Genomic DNA, 6,891 nt, shown 5'->3' with positions numbered 1-6,891 from the left:
GGAGATATATTCTCAATCTGATTTATATCATTTACCATGCTTTTTTTATCATTTCAATAAATTTAGATTTTCCTATATGGCCCAAACGCTGATGCCACAATTGATAATTTCCCTTTTGTGTACTAAATGCTTTTTTATCATTTATTTGAAAATCAATGCTAAATAAATTATTAAAACTCTTACCCTCAATAATCATTTTACCACCTTTATTTATTGTTACTCCGTGTTCATTGAAGATAGTTGTCATTCCAGCTTGTTGCATTTTTCGCACAGACAGCAAATTGTATGGGACATCAGGGCAGTAAAGCACGTCCTCAATTATACCCTCTACACCAATATTGCTAGTAACACTGAGATTGCCTTTCTTAGTGGCAGATATGTATGCACCATTTTTGGCAATATATATTTTGATTGGCGGCTTCAAATCCACGAACTCTTTAGTGTATTCCTCCTTGTTTATTATATGGTCTGATGCTCCAGAGTCCAAGAGGAATGACAAATGTCAAGATATTGACACCAGCCATAAATGCGAAACTTGAAGATTCATTATTTGCAGTCGAAGGCTCATTAGACTGAGCTGTCTGGACGATTTTTTTGTTGTAATTATTATTTTTGTTTAAGTTTCCCCTTTTATAATAAAAGCAGTCGTTTATTGTGTGTCCTTTTCTACCACAGTGGTAACACTTTATGTTATTGTTATTTGTTTTTTTGTTTGGTTTATATTTTTGTTTCGAACCGTGATTGAAATTTTTATTAAATTTAAAGTTTGAAGATTAGGTTTATTTTTAAAGGTCGAAGTTCGAGTTTCTACGTGAAGAACTTTTAAACTTGTATCACGATTCTCGGCAGCCAATTTAACTTCGTGGTCAAGCAACCGCGTTTTAACAAAGGCTAGTGTTAAATTGTCTTCCGCTAAGGTTTCAATTGCGGTTACAATACCATCGTACGAAGAAGGGAGTGTAATAAAAAGATGAGAAATTTTGTCCGCTTCTTGTAGTTTAGCACCCGCAGCTGACAACTCGGCAAATAACTCGTCAATCATTAAAAAATGTTTCGAGAGGGGGGTGCTACCTTGAAGTTTGAAAGTTAAAAGTTTCTTACGAAGCGCCAATTGAGTAGCGAGACTTTTTCTCTCATACACTTTGTCAAGACTTCTAAAAACGTTTTTCGCGGTATACTCTTGTTTAGCAAAATTTAAAAAAGAATCGGACAAGTACTCCACGATTGTGCCTTTCGCAATACGCTCAGCCCTTTTCCACTCATCATTTATAACTTTCGGAGTTTCGTAGTCTATGACTTTAATAACGTCGAGTTCACTGAGTAAAGCACGTATTCTTATCTTCCATACACTGTATTTTTCACCGTCGAAAACTTTGATATTCTTTTTCTTTTCCATAATGATAATGATAGACAAACACTTTTCCGATCAGCGACACAATTTTTTTTTTTGCTCTAACAGAACACAAAAAACAGTTGCACACGAATGTGTGTTGTTGTCGATACTTTTCTGTTTTTTTGTTTTCTCTTTTTCTTTGTTTGTTATCTGTATATAGGCAGATCGCAGATGTCTAGACGAATTTGATTCAAGTAAAAAAACGAAACACGAGAGTGAGACACAAATAGTTTTATGTTTAGGCGTACACACACAAATGCATAATCAAGAACCGTTAGCCTTAGCAGACAAGCACAATATGAACGAGAAAAAAAAGAATAAAAATAATGCGCACTTTAAAAAAATTAAATTGAGTTCTTCAAAAAACATTGAATTGAAATTTCTTTAATCCGAGAAGAAATATTTATAGAACAGCGAATTACTGGTCCCATAACCTATTGGATTGATTGAAATAAGGCTAGGCGCGCACATGCAACTTTTAGTTTCGAAACTGTTTGGTTTCTAATTTGAGCACTATAGACTTATACGAGAGTCCGCGCACATGCAGAAACCATTCGGTCGCCCATTCGAGCAACTTTTTAGTTTGTGTTTTGACACAAACTAAACGATCACCCCAAACCAATTCCTTAGTTTGTGTCTCAAGGAATTTTAGGTAACTGCGCGCACTTTCAACTAAATCGTTGAACAATTTTCTTTAAGTGCAAGAGAGAAAAAAAATTAGACAATGTTTTCCTTTCACAAAAAATTCTGAGGGAAGAGTACCACCATACATCTCAATTTCGCTAGTTTTCTCTTTCATACATTAATTGCGAAAATTTATTAGTTGCTTAAACCCATAAAAAATGTCTGTATCCTACTATGATACACGTAACTGCGCGCACATGCAACTAAATAGTTTCTTTCGTATGTTTGTATTAGTGCATTTCAGTGGAATGATTCTTTAAAGTGTGACGAGGTTAGTAGGATACTTCCAGACGCGCAGAATAATATATCCTTCTCGTATGTTTGTTTTCATAATTCAATTTGCTACTTTTTAAATGTCTTTCAAATGTATTTATGTACTGAAAGGAGGTGGTTATTATTATTTGTAAGTCAAAACAAAACATATTTTTAATTTTTTTTATTTTTAGATTATTATGTACTTCAATCATATCAAAGTGCGTCATCGTTTAAAAAATGGCACAATTATTTCAAATGGAATTTCGCCTCTCACAAATGGGAATGTTAAGAGTAAAACAACGCTGTCGCCGTCGAATCCGAATGATATCAACCAGACTGCAAATGGAAATTTATACAATAAAAAGTAACATAAACAACAGTGCAACGGAAAAGCAGCCACAGGAGCAGCAGTATTACGAAGACTAGGATTGTATGACGATCCTAATCGGAGCAAATCTTCATTCGAACATATCTTGGATTTTACCTGCTCATGATATTGGGCTACATCAATCAATTGACGTGCGACCCAAAAGTCGCGAAAGAAAATAATCGAGAGGTCAGACGACGATTTGAATCGATTTAAAATCCACGAACTGACTGAGTCTGAAATTAGATTTGTTTTCAGGGTTATGTTACGCTCTACGATGCCTTCGAGAGCTTCTAATCACGCTATATATATCGGAGAGCTCGAGATTGCTGGAATCCACCGATTTGCTGTGTCCCTGGGGCGGAGGTAACCCTCAAGGATCTCATAATCCAGGACTACGGTTGGACATTCGAGTTCACTGGAACAGAAACACGATGTCTGAACCTGAAGTACAACTACTTGGAAAAAGAATCATGCATCGATTATACTTGGCATTCGATTGTCAGGAGCCACAACAAAAGTATTCAGAAAACAAAAACATGAAAGATCTGGACAGTGGTCTGCGACAATGCAGACAATGTCCGATTGCCTGAGGTAATTGCATTAATGAAGAAATACAAAGATTATTTGTATTTGGATGCGGAGCATAGTGTGGGAGCGATGGGACCAAATGGTCGCGGCAGTGCTGGCGGTCAAATTGATGAAATAAGTGATTCAGTAGGCCTAAATTATTTACAATTTTTAAGGAGGTTTTTGTATGAAATTTTATACTCACAGTTTAAGGCAGCTGCTTGCCGAATTTATAATTATTGAATATAAGAATGAAACAACAACAACTTGTGTGTGCTACCACCAAGTTCACAGGCTGGAGTTATAGCTATTTCACGGGGGCCAACCCGATCATCAGACTCCTTTAGTGGTGCTTAATCGCTTTTTGTTCAATTTAATTTTTGAAGAACTTTTGCCCGAGCTGGGCTTGAACAAGCGATCTAGCGTGTGAGGAGCTAGTGCACTACGCACTACGCCACCGCACCCACATGAAAGTTGTAAGCCAATTACAGGTTTTTTCGTTCTATCGTACTATACTGAACCGATTAGCATTTTTCTAAGTACACACAAGTAATTGTTGTTGTTTTATTCAGTTTCTTTCTATTATCTCCTCTCTTTTTCATAAGCCAACGATTTCGATTGGATTCGTATGAGGAGGGAGATGGGGCGAAAGAGTTGACACGGGTCAAGATTTTTTTTTAAATTTTTACAATTTTTAAGGAGGTTTTTGTATGAAATTTTATACTCACAGTTTAAGGCAGCTGCTTGCCGAATTTATAATTATTGAATATAAGAATGAAACAACAACAACTTGTGTGTGCTACCACCAAGTTCACAGGCTGGAGTTATAGCTATTTCACGGGGGCCAACCCGATCATCAGACTCCTTTAGTGGTGCTTAATCGCTTTTTGTTCAATTTAATTTTTGAAGAACTTTTGCCCGAGCTGGGCTTGAACAAGCGATCTAGCGTGTGAGGAGCTAGTGCACTACGCACTACGCCACCGCACCCACATGAAAGTTGTAAGCCAATTACAGGTTTTTTCGTTCTATCGTACTATACTGAACCGATTAGCATTTTTCTAAGTACACACAAGTAATTGTTGTTGTTTTATTCAGTTTCTTTCTATTATCTCCTCTCTTTTTCATAAGCCAACGATTTCGATTGGATTCGTATGAGGAGGGAGATGGGGCGAAAGAGTTGACACGGCTCAAGATTTTTTTTTAAATTTTTACAATTTTTAAGGAGGTTTTTGTATGAAATTTTATACTCACAGTTTAAGGCAGCTGCTTGCCGAATTTATAATTATTGAATATAAGAATGAAACAACAACAACTTGTGTGTGCTACCACCAAGTTCACAGGTTGGAGTTATAGCTATTTCACGGGGGCCAACCCGATCATCAGACTCCTTTAGTGGTGCTTAATCGCTTTTTGTTCAATTTAATTTTTGAAGAACTTTTGCCCGAGCTGGGCTTGAACAAGCGATCTAGCGTGTGAGGAGCTAAAATTAAATTGTCCTGTGTGGTTCAACGTTGCACCTTCCCAGATGGAAAGGTTTCGGGTGTTCGAGCGGCAGTGTTTACGACGCTGTACCGGCTTATATCGAACAGCCGAATCTTCTTATGTGCATTATTATTCAAACGAGGTCCTATACAACGGGGCTCGAATCAACAGAATTGACAATTTCGTGATAAAACTCGTTCGAGGTCACATTGCAAGAGCTATGTCTTCGACCAACAATTTAATTTTCGGGGCGTTCTATCCGAAAGACGAGTATTTTGAGAGTGCACGCTTGAGCGGCTTCATTCCCCCAGAGGCATTCCTCTTTTTAGATAGATGCGGTCTGATACAGGATAGATTGGCAGTTCCGTTAATCTACCACGTCAGACGAAGAACCGTGGATAGGCGACTCCTGTACAATCGGGACGTCATGGCACAAGGCGGAGCAGAGCTCCTTCGGTTCAGTAGGGCTGTGTCCGAACGGGACCGAACTGATAGGGTGAAGCAGGAGAACCAGTTTTGGTGGCTTCAATCGGCACTTGATAGTGGGTAGTCGGGATGGGGTTTTTAAGCCTTGGCCGGCTTACATACTTGTTTTATAGTTTTAGGGTTTAGTTTTAAGTAGAATAGGCATGGTGGCACGAAAAAAAAAAAAAAAAAAATAAAAAAAAAAAACAAAAAACAAGAAATTAAAAAAAAAAAAAAAAAAAAAAAAAAAAAAAAAAAAAAAAAAAATTAAAAAAACATTAAAAAAAAAAATAAAAATACAAAAAAAAAAAAAAAAAGACAACGAAATATGAAAAACAAAAATGTTAGATAGTTAGATTTGCTGCTGTGGTTGTTCTAGTTTTAAGTAGTTTATAGGTAGAATAGGTAGTTTAAGTTAGTTTTTAAGTTTTATTTAAGGACCTTATTTTAAGTAGTTTGTAAGTAAAAATAAATAAAAAAGGTTATTGATATTAGTTTTTTTCAAAATTTTCTAATAAAAACAAAACAAATAAAATTTAAATGGAAGTAAAATAGATCTTAAGGCCGAAAGGCATTAGTAATTAGTGTTATAGTTTAGCTTAGAGTGTCCGTATGGGACCATTAAGTTAGTTGTAAGTTATGGATAATTTAGGCTAGTTTTATGAATTTTTGTCTAGCTTTAAGATAGGTTTAAGATTGAATTAAATAAAAATGAATTTGAAAAAAAAAAAAAAAAAAGTGCACTAGCTCCTCACACGCTAGATCGCTTGTTCAAGCCCAGCTCGGCAAAAGTTCTTCAAAAATTAAATTGAACAAAAAGCGATTAAGCACCACTAAAGGAGTCTGATGATCGGGTTGGCCCCCGTGAAATAGCTATAACTCCAGCCTGTGAACTTGGTGGTAGCACACACAAGTTGTTGTTGTTTCATTCTTATATTCAATAATTCTAAATTATTTACGTTAACCACGAGATCTTAATCTGATTACTTATTAAGTTAAAACGAATAAATAAATAATAATAAATAAAGGAATAAGTTCATTTTATGATTCGTTAAATAAGAATATCATTTATTTGAAGATCTATTATATTTGTATCATTAAAAATAAATAAGTAAAGTAAAATTAAAAGATGTTTTATTTTCATTGAAAAAAGTTAACATCCATCAAAAATGGCAGTGTTAAAAACCTTTTTGCAACCGAAAGGAAACCAAAAAAAGGAAAATCGCAGTCGTCTAGTAGCCACAATTTTGTTGGGGGTATTTTGTTTTGTGCCAATTTGTAAAAATCCATTTCCAGAAATTTGTATTGACCTATGATATTAAAAAAAAAAATATGATTTTGAATTTCAACAATATATCTACTATTTTCTTTCATAAGCAAAAGAAGAGGACAGATTTAAAACAATTTCTTTTCGTGTATATGAGATAGAAAAAGTGAATAAATGCTTCCTGTGTATTGGTTTATTTCGTTGATTGCTTTTGGAGTTGCTTATGTGCGCGATGTTTGGGCAACTAACGATCAAACTGTTTGGTTTCGAAAAAGTTGCATGTGCGCGCCTAGCCTAAAACAAACAATTTTAACAAAGAAACACTTCACAACTTTATTCCTTTTAAAAACGAAACAGACTAACTACACAGTTGGTTTTTGAATACAGTAGAAAAGGTTGTGTTCAGCA

This window comes from Eupeodes corollae, chromosome 3 (assembly GCF_945859685.1).
Source record: "Eupeodes corollae chromosome 3, idEupCoro1.1, whole genome shotgun sequence".
In the NCBI taxonomy this organism is placed as follows: domain Eukaryota; kingdom Metazoa; phylum Arthropoda; class Insecta; order Diptera; family Syrphidae; genus Eupeodes; species Eupeodes corollae.
This window is presented reverse-complemented; position numbering follows the sequence as displayed.